Here is a 17009-nt window from a genome sequence, read left to right as displayed (position 1 = left end):
TCACATTAACATATTTACCTTGAGAAGAACATGATAAAATGATCCACCGTCAGAGTGTCACTATAGATCGCTGCCTGCCAATTGGGCTAGACAAAAGCTATGAAATGCAACCAAAGAGTTAACTTATTATTTTCTATCATAACATAAAAATGTTTATTACCAGTTATAAATGTTCACAAATGGGGTCACAATATCTGCGTCCGGTAAATTTTCCGAAGCTCATTTCCAGTTATTTACAATTTCTTGCAGGATACTTAGAAGAAAAACTGTTTAGTTCTCATCCCAGGAAAAGAAAATTTGGTTGGCGTAATAGATTTGCTACAATTAAGCAATTGCATGGTGTCAGGCGGCATAACCGGAGTACAGTAGTGAATGTTAGGAGTGAATTACCGATCGCTGTCCTTGTGTTTATTAAATCACATGTTATTAATTGTCTACAGCATAATGGCAATGTAATTTCCTTAATTTGCTTCTGTTTTTTTTTTACCAGGACTGGAGAAATGTAGATCAGCTACTAATGTTATAGCCTATAAAATACCATATAATGCCTTTATAAATACTAATAAGGATTTATCCAATCTAGAAAAACTACTTTATGATGGCCGCCATATTGAATTACTGGGGCAATGAACTCCTGACTGTCATAGATGGAGTTATAATTAAACAGATCAAAGGTTGGGGGCATTGGATCACTGTTTGCACCCCCAGATGGGAACAGGTAATTGAAGTAGGTTATTTGATGAAGAGCAGACATGAAGTGTGTACAGTAATTAACAGGCAGCTGTCAATGTTGGAGAACCATCCGGGCCAACCAAGGTGTTCTGTAGGGTTCCACTGGTAAATAGGTGTTAAACGCAGGAGTCAAACTTTTCACCATGTGTAGAAATTCTGACTGTACTCCATAGAAAGCACAAGGTAAAACTATATTTTAAGTTTTTCGTATTATAATTCTAATTTTACAGAATCTGTGGATCTAACCATGATCAGGAAACATTAATTTCTGTGGGTACAATAGCAAAAGTTTTGGTATCTGGCAACCCACAGGAACGCAATATCTCCCTAAATTATGGATATATTATATTCAGGCATGGTATGTATGGAAGGCTTGACGTGTGTTCGGTACAATGACGGCAATATTGTTTCTCTAGGAGGATCCTGTGGAATAATATGACCCTTTTTCTATATCCAGTGGCATATCTTGAGGCTCATGGGCTCCAATACAAAATATCCAATAGGGCCTCAACTATTGCAGGTATTGAATAGTAACAGTCTTTTTATATGGGTCAAAGGGACTTTTTCGGTCCCCCTAGGCTCTAGGGCTCGGGTGCGTTTGCAGCGCCTGAACCTATTTTAGTTATACCCCTGCCTACATCTAACTGTGTAATTGCTCCCCCTGTTTAGCCTCATTCCTAAAGTACACCACTCTTTTGCATGGCTGTGGGGGTGTCGCCATTGGCCAAAGTACCGTGTCCAGGCCCTGGCACTTACTAATAATACAGCACTGGTTTATGCCACCATACGGCCTGATTCACATTGCCTGCACTTTCTTTACCACTTATTTATATGATCTTCTCACGCTACCCCATGTCAGTGTCACCCTCTGTCTGGCTCCTCTTCTTCCTCACTGGAAGCCAGACATTTTGGGGGAGTTAGGCAACAAGAACAAAGTCACATAAAACTAAGGGTTACCCCATTCCAAAGTGATGCAAATGCCAAAGACTAAAGCTCCAATCTGTGTGTATCAGAGGGTGGTGATCCCAGGTATGACATCTTCCTTTCCGGCCATGTGCTTGAAAGAGTAGAGCCTTTCCTGTGTCAGTACATGTCCAGAGATGTTTGATTAGGGTTGACTGATCTTTTTGAATCACATAGACATAAAATAGGGCATGCTTAGCTAAAGAAATGATCAGGTCAGCCAGCCCCCTTCTAACAATGCTCCCATCACCTGCCAACACAAAAAAACTGTCTTGTGTTGAGCATAATGATGGAAGTTGGGCTGGCAAACTAGAAACCACCTTGTCAGCCAGCCCCTTCTGACAATGCTCCCATCACTTGCCAACACAAAAAACTGTCTTGTGTTGAGCACAATGATGGAAGTTTGCAGGTAAATTAAAAATCACCTTGTCAGCCAGCCCTCTTCTGACAATGCTCCCATCACTTGCCAACACAAAAAACCTGTCTTGTGTTGAGCACAAGGATGGAAGTAGGGTTGGCAAACTAAAAACCACCTTGTCAGCCAGCCCCCTTCTCACAATGCTCACATCACTTGCCAGCACAAAAAAACTATCTGATGGAAGAAGAGCTGGAAAACTAGAAGCCGCCTTGTCAGCCAGCCCCCTTTTGAGAATGCTCCCATCACTTGCCAACACAAAAATCCTGTCTTGTGTTTAGCAAAGGGAAGAAAGTTGGACTGTCGAACTGGAACCACCTGTGATACGAGAAGTATTTAGTAAAATATATAACTTTCTGAATGAATTAACTTGACAACCCCTTTCATCCACCCCACTGCCCCCCTATAAATGCTGTATGTATTGATAAGAACCACTTTTAGACACCATGTAATGATTTTTTTCCTTTTTTATAGCAAAGGGAGAGGGGTATGAAAAAATCGGAAATATGAGGGGGTGTAGATGGCAACATAAAAAAAAATCTGTTCCTCTTCACAATGGAGAGAATGAGCTCCTGTTGTGTCGCTTTCAGCGTCTCAGTTTTTCTCTTCTCACCTGCACATGCCGGCAAGAGCACTAATTTATTCTCATCAGTGCCATTGTCCTCCAGCTCAATTAGCCATTTTTTTTCTCAGCGCAATTACACCAGGGAGGGAGCAAGTTGCAGCTTAAGTAGACACTAGTTCTGTGATCCCTAACCCAATGCCTCTTCTTGTCCATCACCGGGGCAGAACGGTAAAAGCTTTGCAGATATTCCCTGGTCACAAACTTCATAATTATGAGTTAGAATTTAGCAGAGTCTGCAGCTGTTCTGCTCTTGTCACCGCTTTGCATTTGCTAATTTGTAATTCAGTATAAAGTACATTTCAGATCAGCTGAGGATATGAGGCAATAATAGGGATACAGCTGATGGCACTGCAGAAATAATAATATTAAAGGGGTTGTCTGATGAAGGAAACCACTTCATATGCTCTTATTGGGACATATTGACATCATGAATTGGGATCCTTTGCTCAAGACCCCCTCCATTAGTCAGAGATGAAAGCCGCTAACAAAAAGCTGCTCTTGTCTGTACATTTGTTACATTGATGGCTATTCATTCACTTAAAGGAGTGTCTAATTAAATGAATTAATCTTGGCTTGGTGCAACCTTTATTAGTCTACTGCAAATAAAATGTATTATTACTATATCCAGGCCTCCTTTATAAAGGACCTATTGTTTCCCAAAAATATAAAAAAAATGTACTTGTTGTTAACGAAGTTGTTCTCCTGAATCCGGCGTTATTTTTCTTTTGTTCCTGCTCCTCTCCATTCCTAAGATATGGCCACATCTTCATTGTATGTGAATCTGGTCCTTTTGGCCAACTAAAAAAATGACATACGATATATATGGCAAGTGACAGGTCCTCTTTAAATTCATTCTTTTAAATCAAAGGCTGTGCCACATATAAAAAATAATTTATTCTGTTAGATTATGCAAAAGTTTTCAATTGGAACAATTAAAAAAAATGTTTTGAGTCTGGATATTGACTTTATAGACTTGCTGTGGCGCCTCCTGGTGTTTGTTTGATTCCCTCTCAGAACGTCCACCTAATGTGTCCAGTGCCAGGGAACACACATGCTCAGTAGTTCAATCACACAGCTTGAATCCGCTTATAAACTAACATATTAGATGGTCATTTAGAAAAGGAATCAACCAAATAGCAGGAGGGCACCATCAAATGTATGTAACAAAAATTATTCTAAATGAAAAATTGTCTTATTTTGTGTTTTCTAATTAAAACACATTTTGATCATGGAAGAATCACTTTAACCATTATGCGAACCTTTGGCAGAGATTTAAATAGTCTCCTTGCTCTTACAGTAAAGAATCCCTCATCCATCGACTTGGAAACTTTCTTTCCAGTAAATGTATTCCATGTCCCCTTGTTACAGCTACAGCGCCTCTTTTAATTATTGTTCCTTTATTCAAAACTTTAATCCATAAAATGTGGCTTTGTAAAGAACTAACCAGTAAAGGTCCTAACGTTCTTTCACCTGTGACCCAGTAGCCACCTTCTCGCGAGACCTCAGGAATCAGGTCATTCCTGGATTATAGGAGTAGAGGCTACCAAGGTACCAGGTTAGATGTCTTACCTTTTGGAGAATTTTATTATCTCTATTAGAAGGATGGAAAATGAAGTATTACTGTAGTATAGACTAAAATTAACATGGTTAAACCTTTGTTCATGTAATAATGAATGTCTCTGTAGTCGAAAGCGCTTATTATCAACCTCATACAAAGAATCACAGCCTGATCAGATAAAACTCCAAATTAAATTCTCCCAAATTAAATAAAAGGGACTCTGGAATATTAATTTTAAAGATGCAATAAAAACAGATTACACTCATACCATATCATAAACTGGGCAACCATAACAACAATCAGCCTTCTAATGTAAGATACAACATAATCAAGGGGTAGGGACAGAGGGTGCATCATAGCCCTGGGGCCTGATGGGGCTAAAGTCCACTCAGATACACATAAGCGAATCAGAGTTATAAATGGCTTATGGTACATGAGCGACCCTGTAATAGAATATGCATCAGGGCCAAGGATCTATATTAATATGGGCATACAGGTTATAGATTCCTGAAAAATAGTCATACCTGTGTAAACAGGTTACTTAGATGCAACAGTGCAGACAATGAGGAGGCGGTGGTAATCAACCAACACTATTTATTTGTCTACCACAGAAAGAAAATCTATCTATAGGTGTATATATATATATATATATATATATATATATATATATATATATGTGTGTACATATATAAATGTATATGTATGCAAGTAAGCACAATATTGTGGGTAACAGCAATAAAGGTAATACAGTATATTTATGTCACTATCTGAACTAAATGCGATACCTTATTCATCGTTCTATTTATGTACACTGTCCTTATTATCTAGCAGTTAAACGACTGTTAATGAGTAATGCTTAGCGTTTATGTCTCAGCTTAATGTGCGTCACTCTCAATTCGAGGTCCGTCAACATCGTATTCTCTTTAAGCGCCTCTGATCATTACACTGGCCCTAATGGGGATCACCGATATTTCCCACTAGGCCGCATGTCCTAAATATGTGAGTCACTTGGTATACAGTGTGCTCCTCGCACTGGCCATCTTCGTTATCTGAAGCCCTGACCCGGCCCACACCCTTTACCGTATTACTATGCTGGAAGTAACAGCCTGTTCGTTCTTTAACATCTGGTCCTGGCCTACCAGATACAGCAGCACCATGCAGTCTGCAGAGGTGTGTCACCCGGGTAGCAAGAGCACACACACACAGCTAGGACCCCCATTTTCATGTAGTGTGGCGGGGCATGAAAGATGAGTACCTCGCCCACGGCTACTGTTACACTTCCACAACAAAGCATCTGATATGAGACATATAAGTAGGACTTTCTTTCAGCAGTCTATAACCTGTATGCCCATATTACTAGGTTAGATAGGTCAAATATGGTGATAGATTCATTTTAAGTTACAAAGCTGTTATAATCTAATATCAGTGGAATACACTGAAAGCTGGAGGCATGGAATAATGAAGGTATGAGATAAGGTAAGATATTCATAGACAGTGATGAACAACTTCACAGTAATTAATTTTAATAAAGACTATAATCTGATAGGGAACAGACAAGTGCAAACCTAATTACAGACATTTTCCTAATAAATATTCTTTCCATTATACAAGCAGTGAAGATCATTACAATCTTACAAAAAATGAATCTTATATTCGGCCCAGTTTCAGACAGCCATAAATTAAGGTTCATATGAGCTCTAAGTCTAATCCAACAGCGGACTCTAGGTGCCACTGTAAGAGGGACCCTACTACAGCCACCTGACATGGGTTTTACCAACATGGGAAATCCTGATTTGATATTTGTTAAACAGTAGCGAACAATACAGGCTCTTCTCAGACTCTGTCTTTCTCTAGCTCAACACCATCTACTGAGCTAACCAAGCTGCCTGTTATTAGGCATGTAAGACCTGCACTGGAGTGTGGGAGTGACCTTTCCCACCCAGGCTCTTTTGGTCACTCCTAAATCCTGGATCCAAAATCCAGTCAAAAATAAAACCATCTCAGTAACCAGTTGTTACTGGTGCACTTTCTCCCGGGACTTACATAACCGAGGCCAGCCACCTTAGTGACACGTATCTGCCATCCAGGACCTTAACTCCTGCTTTTTTTCCAATATATACAACAATCTGCATGAAAGGACTAAGTGGACAAACCCTTTAAGTAAAAGAACTTCATGTGATAAATTTGTAACAGGGAATCCTGAGTAAGACACAGATATTGCTGTTCAGCAGAATAATTGATCTTTGTGATTATCTGTTCAGCAGATAATTGATCACTGTACATTCCTGAGTGATCTACACTCCTCCTTGTCTATACAACATACCACTTGTACCAGTCACTTTAAAGGGAACTACTCAGCTCCTCCTTGCGCTCACTAACACTTGCCAAGTAACAAACCATAATTTGATCACACGACTTGGTGACAGACACTCTAGGAGAGGTGTAATGATTCTCTTTGCCTGCCCAGCTTATACATAATAGGGGTCTCCACTGGATGGTAACTTTATGCCACTGACTAATTATCAACATTCCTTAACTTTATAGACAGATCTCCCTTTTGTTGCTGACTTTAACATAGGTGCATTTCTCTTCATTCTGGCACATCAGGTGGGGGCTGTTTCATTCCTATCAAAACATTAGTCCTTTATTAGGTTCCTCTGACTGCACACATGGCTGGAGCTGCACTCTCAGCACTTCATGTCTCCACTTCCTAATATCTTCTCCTCCTGAGTCCTCTGTGCCACATTGTTGCCCCTGCCAATCATTACCTGCATCATCTCAACACAGAGTTTAACACAAAGAACAAAGAAAACTGAGAGGTCACGCTGTTCTCTCTAGAGAGTATCTACACAAATATCAGCAAAGTGTAACACTTAACACAGAACGATCTGCTGTCTACTAAACACATTCCCCCTCTCAAGCATAAGCCAGCAGCTGTTGTATACGGAACAAGTTAACACTTTTCTGGAATTTATTTGCAATTGGTCAAACAAACACAAGCCAAGGTCAAGGAAAAAAAAGCCAATGACAGAGGACAAAAAATGTCACATTTATTTGCCGTTTTAAAAATGTACCTCAAGCCAGATAACCTAGGATAGACCATAAACCTCGAATGTACTGTACACAATAATCATATTCATTTATCATCAGTCAATTTGAAAATAACATGAGTATGGATTCAAAAGAGGAAATAGAGATCCACATGTATGGATTACTTTGTATAGATAACTCATTTCTTTTCATGAAGACCTGAAGAAGGTAAATCATGCGAAACATGTGACCAGCTTATAAAGTATACAGGACAGACCCTTGACAAATTGCCCTGGTTTATATCTGTTCTTCTAAGTAATTAGTTTTCTCCAGCTGCTGAGGATCTATCAATACAGTCAAATAATTATTTTTCCCGAGTATCATCCTTTCAATGTGGTCAGCCGACCGAGGCCATAATGACTATGCACAGAAATGTCGATTTTCTCAAGTGAAAAGTCCATTTACCTGAAGTCTTCTACGATGTTTGATAACAAAGTCATCATCGCAAAAGCAGAAAAGTTGATATATTTACAGAAACAAGAGCACTACCTACTCATTTCATGTAGAAGTGTTGGCACGTCTAATATTTGTCCTAAAGGAGAATGTCAATTAAGGGCTTATTCACACATTGCGTCTTGGCAGTGTTTTTTACATGCGTTTTTTTAAGGGTAAAAAAAATGCTGCACTTTACAGTACCAGCAAAGTGAGTGAGATTTCTAAAATCTCATTCACATGTTGCTGTTTTTTTTTCTTTGGAAATTTGAACGATCTGCAGCATGTCAATTCTTTCAGCATTTTTGCAGTATTTTTCACCCTTTCATATCAATTGGAAAAAACGCGTAAAAAATTTACGTAAAAACACATGTATTTTCTGCAGCATTTTTCCTGCCAGGACTCATGATAAATAACTGGGGGTTCAGTAGCTGAGGACCTCCAATTTCCAATTTTATGGATAGAGATTCCAAGTGCTGACCATTGCCAAGACAATTTGGTTGTCAGAGTCCTTAACTTTTTAAGGACCAGGCATTTTTTTTTATTTTTGTGCTCTTGTTTTTTCGGCTGTGTGCCCACGTAGTGTTTTTCAAGCGTTTATGCTGCGGAATTTCCGCAGCGGAAACGCTTGTAAAACGCTAGGTAATCCGCACCCCATGATCCCCAAGGGGATTCCGCATGTTCTATGCACATGCTGAGGATTTTTCCGCAGCGTTTATGCTGCGTACAAAAATCCGCAGCATGTCATTTAATTTTGCGGAAGTGCAGCGGAACTCCCGCCATTGACTTGCATTGAGACGCACAGAAACCGCGACTGTACATTTTTACAAGCGGCTTCTATGCGTCTCTATGTGCGGATGGTACCCAGTTCTGGAGGAGAGGAGACTCTCATCCACACCTGGGTACCATTGTACCTGTAAAAAAAGTATAAAATAACAAATAAAGTTTATACTCACCTGTCCGGCGTCTTCTCTCTGAATGCCAGCAACGCTGAAGGACCTTCGGTGACGTCACAGTCATGTGACCGCAGGCCCTTCACCGCTCTGTCTCGCGATATGCCGGCAGCCGGGAACCAGCCAGGAAGCAGCGCTGCAGCCACGCCGGGGCCTCGGGGGTGAGTATAGCTTTATTTGTTTTAATTTTTACGGTTCACACTGTATAAATCCATGCTGTTTGCATGGATTTATACAGTGTGACCTAGTTGTCAAGCACTTTCCAAGTGATGCTATCGCCTGGAAAGTGCTTGTCAATCTGCATGCGGAAACGCATGTGAACCCGCATGTGGATCAGCATGTATTCTGCAGGAAAAACGCATGCACAATCTGCATGCGTTTTTTTCTGCCAGGGAGATGCAGAAATGCTGCAGAAATTTTCTGCTTCATTTCTGCATCGTGGGCACATAGCCTTCCTCCCCTTGTTCAGGACAAGTTGTAGTTTTGAAAGGCACCACTAATTTTACTATATATTGTTTTGAAAAATGTTGAAAAAATAATGCCTAAACTGGGTGAAATAGTGAAAAAAAATTCAATTCCGACGTCGTTTTTAGAGCTTTGTTTTTACGGTGCAATAAAAATGACATGGCAATAGGATTCTCTAAGTCACTATAATTATGGTTAAATGGAATCTGTCACCAGATTTTTGCCACCTAATCTGAGAGCAGCATGACGCAGAGATAGTGACCCTGATTCCAGTGATGTGTCACTTACTGGGCTGCTTGCTTTAGTTTTTTATAAAATCAGGGTTTTATCAGCAGAAGATTATCACTAGATGACTAGTAAACCTGCTGTCAGGTAGTCTAACCACACCCCCACCACTGATTGGCAGCTTTCAGCCTATGCACAGTGTACACAGAAAACCCAGTGGTGTCGGTGAGTTATACAGAGCTCAGCATTCAGAGAACTGGTAGATCTGCATCAGATAAAACTGATTTTTTTTTTGCAAAACTACAGCAACTAGTAAAGTATATGACACAAGACAGGTATCAGGGTCTCTGCCTCTACATCATGCTGTTCTTAGATGGGGTAGCCAAAACCTGGTGACAGATTCCCTTGAAACCAAAGTTTTTTTTATATATTTCAGTGGTCAAAAAATGTCAGAACACTGAAAAAACAAAATGTTTGCGTCACCATTTTCTGAAATCTGTTTTATTTTTCTATCCATGTAGCTGGGTGGAGGCTTGCTTTTGTGTGCTGAGCAGTAGGTTTCATTTGTACTATTTTGGGGTTTATATTAGAGATGAGAGAATAAATTTAAGTTGGAATTTAATCTACTTGAATTTTACAAAAATCCGCCTTTGCCAAAACGTGCATTTTTTTCTAATTTGCTTCTGCAAAATGGTGGACATCACAACGTTACGAAAAAATCCTTATACTCACCTCACTGCTCACCTTTCCAGACTCCCCTCCCCGTCATCCGTCTGATCTTCGCCTCTCACACTGGGCTTTGATGAGGACTCAGGAGAGTTCTGCGAATGGTCACGTATGCGCTCCCACGTGCAGAATCCTCCCATTTGAGTACGAGCCGCGGTGATCTGAAGACTGGATGGATGACAGTCACGGTAACTTTTCCAAATTTCTTCTTTTAAATTTCTGGGAAAATCGCGTAAGCCAGCGGTAATTACAGTTCTCCTATGAAGTCCTGACTGAGCTTCACAGAAGGACTAAGATGGCAGCCATGGGGTCTTTTAGCAGGCCCCCCGCTGCCATGGTAACCTATAATCTTCCCGTGATCATGTAGGGGATCGGCTCTTTTATTGGACATTGAATACACTGTGACTTTAAGGCATCATGCTCCCCTCTGAGTCTTGTGTTTGGACTAGTCGCCTCCCCCTGCTGCGGTTGGTATGTGCTGAGAGAGAGAAAGAAGAACCAGGAAGTAGACATCTCATGTGTGTCTGAGGTAGCAGGGAGAGACTCCTGCAGAGTTCTGATTGCAGAGACTATAAAGAAGAAAGAGAAGATTATGGACTATAGCAAATTTTGTTGTTTGGGACTGTGTCAAGCAGAAGTGAAATTTATCCTTTTCCTGAAGAACGTTTTCCCTGGAGATTGAGGACTTGAGATAACACATAACACAGCGTGTCAGGCATATCTGTGAGTGTGAAACAAGGTTTGCCTGCCGTCTGCAAGAAAGAGATCTTGTGTACAAGGAAAGGACTCAACTGAATTCATCCGGCTCTTTCACCCCAGGAACAAGCGGCGGCCGCCATCTGCACCTGATTTGCGCAACCGTGAGTGACTGTTAGGGTTTAGCGTAGTTTGCTGTAGCTAGTACGCTGTAACAGCGTGGCCCGACTAGCGGAAAGCCAGATAGGGAATTAGCTCAGAGTAGTTTGTGAAACTTGTAGTTCACTGTTTGTTCTGAGCTTTCTTTGCCATAGCTGGATCATAGTTTGTGACTCCCTCCAGCTATATCTTCCTATGTTCATATTGATAATATCATTATTCTAAATATTGTTATTTTCATCTCGCGGCATATAATTCCTTTGTACATAATAAAGCTGGAGTTTTGCTTCAGTCTTCTCGTCTGCTTTTCCGTACTTGAATCTGCCTTGCGGTGTTCTTTGGACACCACTACAATCATGTGTCAGGGTCGGATCGGAGCCGGTGTGGAAGTACAATTTATGCTAAACAGCAGTGATCCGAGCTCACTTCGACAACTCCTGTTACATGTACCTTCCAACTTTTACAGAAGAGAAAGAGGAACAAACCATGTGGCAGGCACAGCATGGCGCGTCAAATTTTGACCACACCCCTGGTCACATCCCAGGCCACCCCCATTTACCATTTCTTTCTACCCTGGCAGGAGAAGATGTCAGGTGGTAATGAAGGAGACGCCCTCGACTGCAGGGCGCAGACTCAATTCCGGGACTGTCCACTGTATCCATGACGGTTGGGACTAGAGATGAGCGAATCGATTCACTGGACTTTGATCCAGGTACCTGGCAACTGGACGGGAGGCCAGCGAATCTCTTACCTTCTGGCGTCCCCGGCGGCTTTTGATCACCCAGGACAGCGCGATATCATCTGTGCGTCCTGCTCATCTCTAGTTGAGACCTGTGGATTATTTTTTGTTCCTTTATTTACAGCCGGAGCCGCCAGAACTTTCTCAACCGTATGTAGCTTCATTATACGACATCTGGCTTTTTGGTGCCTGTAAGGCCGTGTTCACACGTTGCAGAAATACTGTGTTTTTTGTTTTCTGCATGTGTACGCACCAAACTACACAGGAACAATCTTCTCTGATTATTGCATTTTTGCTGTATTTTTTATGCCTTGTTTGATGCATTTTTGGTGCAGATGTGAAGCAGCATTTTTAATGTGTTTTCCGTAGTACATAAAAGCTTTGATTTTGTACTTAAAAAAGTAATTGCAGTTTTTCAGGTTTTTTTAGGCTTCACATAGAAGCCTCCAGAGAAAAGAAAGCACCAAAACCCCACAGTTCAGCTGCATCCTTGGACGCACAGTGGGTGCAGTTTTCATGAAATCACATCCACTTTGCTTCAACAGTTCAACACAGCAGAATTTCTATGTAAAAAAAGCAGCAGAAAAACACAGCATTTACATTACATGTGAACACAGCCTAAATGTCCAAGCAAAGTGGATGTGATTTTATGAAATCTCCACTCTCGGTGTTGAACTGTGCGGTTTTGCTGCATTTTTTCTGTATATTCTTCTATGTGGAGCCTGAAAAATGGATGTGAAAAAAACTGCCGTTGCATTTTTAAGTGCAGAATTACAGCTGAATCGAACGGAATCTGCAGAGTTCTATCTGAGTTGAATGGAGGTGGAACATGCGCAACACTGCTGCATTCATATGCTGCAACACTGCTGGAGATAGGCTAAGGGTATGTGCACACGATCGGTATTTGCAGCACTTTGAACGCAGCATACTGTACTTTATGCTGTGTCCAAAGCGCTGCATGCAGGTGATTCTGCATGTGTTCATTGAACCATGCGGATTAACCGCATCCTATACGTTACAGTGATCTAATTTCTCTTGCGCGTCTGCAAGAGAAATTAACATGCTGTGGTCTGGAAAGACGCGCCGCATGTCCGTGTCCGCTGGTGATCCACAGGCGCACGGAGACGCATAGTGGGCATGGGATTTCTTGAAATCCCATCCACTATGCTGTAACATCTGTTATGCTCCATTATACAGGACAGGAACATTATTACAGGTAGGGGTTCTGGAGAAGGGACATTATTACAGGATGGGGAACATTATTACCGAGTAGTGGCCAGGACGGGGGACATAGAGCCAAGATGGGGACATTATAACATGATTGGGGCCATTATTACAAGAAAGGGCCCGACAGACGACATTATTACAGTATAGGGGACAGGATGGGGTAGTTTATTACAGAAATGAGCTAGGCTAGCGGACTTTGTTACAGCACGGTGGCCAGCATGGGGGATATTATTACAAAAATGGTCCAGGATGGTGGACATTACTACAGGATGGGGGCCATCATGGGGGACATTATTATGGGATGGGGGACATTATTATGGGATGGGGGACAAAATTACAAGAAAGGGCTAGGAGGGTGGACATTATTACAGTATGGTAGCAATGTGGGGGACATTATTACAATTTGGGGCCAGGATGGGGAACATTATTACAGGAAGGGGCCAAGACGGTGGATATTATTACAAGAAGGGGCGAGGATAGAAGACACTATTACAGCATGGGGGACATTAGTACAGGATACATGAAATAAATTACATACCTAGAGAATAAAAAAAATGTAAAGTAATTCATATCAATTGTCTTGCTGCTTGACCTGAAGATTAAACAACATAATCTGGATTTGTATTGACCTCTTTGCATTGGTATATATCATGGTATCTGAATTCATCGACAGTACATGTAAAATTTCAGTAGGTATTTGGATCACAGTTTGCATAAATGCCCCCAGCGTGACATCCAGCTGCTGTGTATCACCTGTCAAAGTCTCAGACACTCCAGCGCAGAGTGTAATTCCATCTCTCATCTTTTCCTGCCTTCGGGTGCTACCATTTTCTGCTCCACTAAAATCTTAGTTCCGCTACAAATTAGAAAAATGCTGATTATCGAACCAAGAAGAATAACCCATCTCATGCAAAAGGACTTTTCTTAAGCTAACAAATTGAATTTACCTGTTTCTTTTTGTAACAATTGCATTATAGGAATTTATTGAATCATCCTAAGTGACCTATACAGCCTTTGAAGGCAAGCACGATCTGATTATCCAATACCGGAGCCATTGAATGTAACCTCTGTAACCCGTCTCCATAGAGATCAATATTATGGAGGAAGGGTGCATACCACAAGTCTACATATATCATAAGCTGTTTGCAGTATAGATTTGCACATAAAATGCCAATGTCTAAAATTGTTCTTATGAGCACCATTTTTCCCATCAGGTTTAGATGGGAAATGTTCTCAAATGCTCTATGGAAAAATAACCCTAATGTGCATGTTCACTGCTGAAGACCAATTTAATTTTTCTTTTTTAATATATCTTTATAATAGTTTTAGTCTAGTTTTCAAGTATAAATATAGCTAGAAAGATGAATTTTAAAAGAGTTCTCTGGGAACAGAAAAAAATAACTAGAGGAAATGTCATTAGAAATCAATTCTAAAAAAAAAATAAGTAATATTAAATAGCAGATTACAATTATTTTGCCTAGAGAGTTAGTCTATATAATTAAAATGTTTTCCACCTTGTTTCACTGACATTGGCTGCTAACACTGCAGTTCACCTTGTCTATCTGATCTAATACTGGAGATACCAGGGGTGCTGAGGTTAGAAGAGTCCGCTCACACTGCTGTCCACCTTGTCTATCTGATTTAATACTGGAGATACCAGGGGTGCTGAGGTAAGAAGAGTCTGCTCACACTGCAGTTCACCTTGTCTATCTGATCTAATACTGGAGATACTAGGGGTGCTGAGGTTAGAAGAGTCTGCTCACACTGCTGTCCACCCTGTCTGATCTAATACTGGAGATACCAGGGGTTCGGACATAAGAAGAGGCCACTCACACTGCTGTCCTCCCTGTCTGATCTAATACTGGAGATACCAGGAGTGCTGAGGTAAGAAGAGGCCGCTCACACTGCTGTCCACCCTGTCTATCTGATCTAATATTGGAGATACCAGCGGTGGTGAGGCAAGAGGAGGCTTCTCACACTGCTGTCCACCTAGTCTATCTGATCTAATACTGGAGATATCAGGGGTGCTGAAGTAAGAAGAGGCTGCTTATGCTGCTGTCTGCCCAGTTTATCTGATCTAATGCTGGAGATACCAGGGGTGCTGAGGTAAGAAGAGGCGTCTCTCACTGCTGTCCACCCTGTCTGATCTAATACTGGAGATACCAGGAGTGCTGAGGTAAGAAGAGGCCGCTCACACTGCTGTCCACCCTGTCTATCTGATCTAATACTGGAGATACCAGGGGTGCTGACATAAGAAGAGTCTGCTCACACTGCTGTCCACCCTGTCTGATCTAATACTGGAGATACCAGGGGTGCTGACATAAGAAGAGTCTGCTCACACTGCTGTCCACCCTGTCTGATCTAATACTGGAGATACCAGGAGTGCCGAGGTAAGATGAGGCTGCTCACACTGCTGTCCACCTTGTCTATCTGATCTAATATTGGAGATACCAGCGGTGGTGAGGCAAGAGGAGGCTTCTCACACTGCTGTCCACCTAGTCTATCTGATCTAATACTGGAGATATCAGGGGTGCTGAAGTAAGAAGAGGCTGCTTATGCTGCTGTCTGCCCAGTTTATCTGATCTAATGCTGGAGATACCAGGGGTGCTGAGGTAAGAAGAGGCGTCTCTCACTGCTGTCTATCCTGTCTATCTGATCTAATACTGGAGATACCAGGGGTGCTGAGGTAAGAAGAGGCTGCTCACACTGCTGTCCACCTTGTCTATCTGATCTAATACTGGAGATACCAGGGGTGCTGAGGTAAGAAGAGACTGCTCACACTGCTGTCCACCTTGTCTATCTGATCTAATACTGGAGATACCAGGAGTGCCGAGGTAAGATGAGGCTGCTCACACTGCTGTCCACCTTGTCTATCTGATCTAATATTGGAGATACCAGGGGTGATGAGGCAAGAGGAGGCTTCTCACACTGCTGTCCACCTTGTCTATCTGATCTAATATTGGAGATACCAGGGGTGCTGAGGTAAGAAGAGGCAGCTCACACCGCTGTCCACCTAGTCTATCTGATCTAATACTGGAGATATCAGGGGTGCTGAAGTAAGAAGAGGCTGCTTATGCTGCTGTCTGCCCAGTTTATCTGATCTAATGCTGGAGATACCAGGGGTGCTGAGGTAAGAAGAGGCGGCTCTCACTGCTGTCTATCCTGTCTATCTGATCTAATACTGGAGATACCAGGGGTGCTGAGGTAAGAAGGGGCTGCTCACACTGCTGTCCACCTTGTCTATCTGATCTAATACTGGAGATACCAGGGGTGCTGAGGTAAGAAGGGGCTGCTCACACTGCTGTCCACCTAGTCTATCTGATCTAATACTGGAGATATCAGGGGTGCTGAAGTAAGAAGAGGCTGCTTATGCTGCTGTCTGCCCAGTTTATCTGATCTAATGCTGGAGATACCAGGGGTGCTGAGGTAAGAAGAGGCGGCTCTCACTGCTGTCTATCCTGTCTATCTGATCTAATACTGGAGATACCAGGGGTGCTGAGGTAAGAAGAGGCTGCTCACACTGCTGTCCACCTTGTCTATCTGATCTAATACTGGAGATACCAGGGGTGCTGAGGTAAGAATTGGCTGCTCATACTGCTTTCCACCTTGTCTATCTGATCTAATACTGGAGATACCAGGGGTGCTGAGGTAAAAAGAGGCTGCTCACACTGATGTCCACTCAGTCTTTCTGAATAACAATATGTGGTATAGACACCTGTCTTAAAATTCCATGACAGATTTTTGTCAGTGCAAAAAGTGGTGGCCATTCTAATTCTAAAATGATTCTCTCTCTAGACAAAACAATTGTAATTTGGTAATTAAAAGTCTTAAGGAATTAATTTTTAATGGCATTTGTTTAAGTTATATTTATATTATTCTATTTCTGGAAAACCTCTTACAATTCTGAATTCCTGTAGCCACCATTAGGGGAAGCCTAAGCGTTTACTGCATACTGTCATAAATTGACCTCGACAATAAAGCACTATGAAGGAATTTTTATGGCT

General features: G+C 41.7%; 1 protein-coding gene across 4 annotated transcripts in view; it reads right to left on the bottom strand.

The window, feature by feature from the left end:
* Positions 1-17009, bottom strand: part of LOC141164151 (neuropeptide Y receptor type 2-like) — a 165033-nt gene that overhangs the window by 123968 nt on the left and 24056 nt on the right. The window contains exon 2 of one of the 4 annotated variants that reach the window (XM_073649292.1): positions 3415-3533. The exons of the other annotated variants lie outside the window; for them this stretch is intronic. The gene's annotated coding sequence lies outside the window, so the exon portion shown is untranslated. The remainder of the gene's footprint in view (positions 1-3414; positions 3534-17009) is intronic. 4 annotated transcript variants of the gene reach the window in all.

This window comes from Phyllobates terribilis, unplaced genomic scaffold (assembly GCF_046119375.1).
Source record: "Phyllobates terribilis strain yellow unplaced genomic scaffold, ASM4611937v1 Scaffold_10__3_contigs__length_209671492, whole genome shotgun sequence".
In the NCBI taxonomy this organism is placed as follows: Eukaryota; Metazoa; Chordata; class Amphibia; order Anura; family Dendrobatidae; genus Phyllobates; species Phyllobates terribilis.
This window is presented reverse-complemented; position numbering and strand designations above follow the sequence as displayed.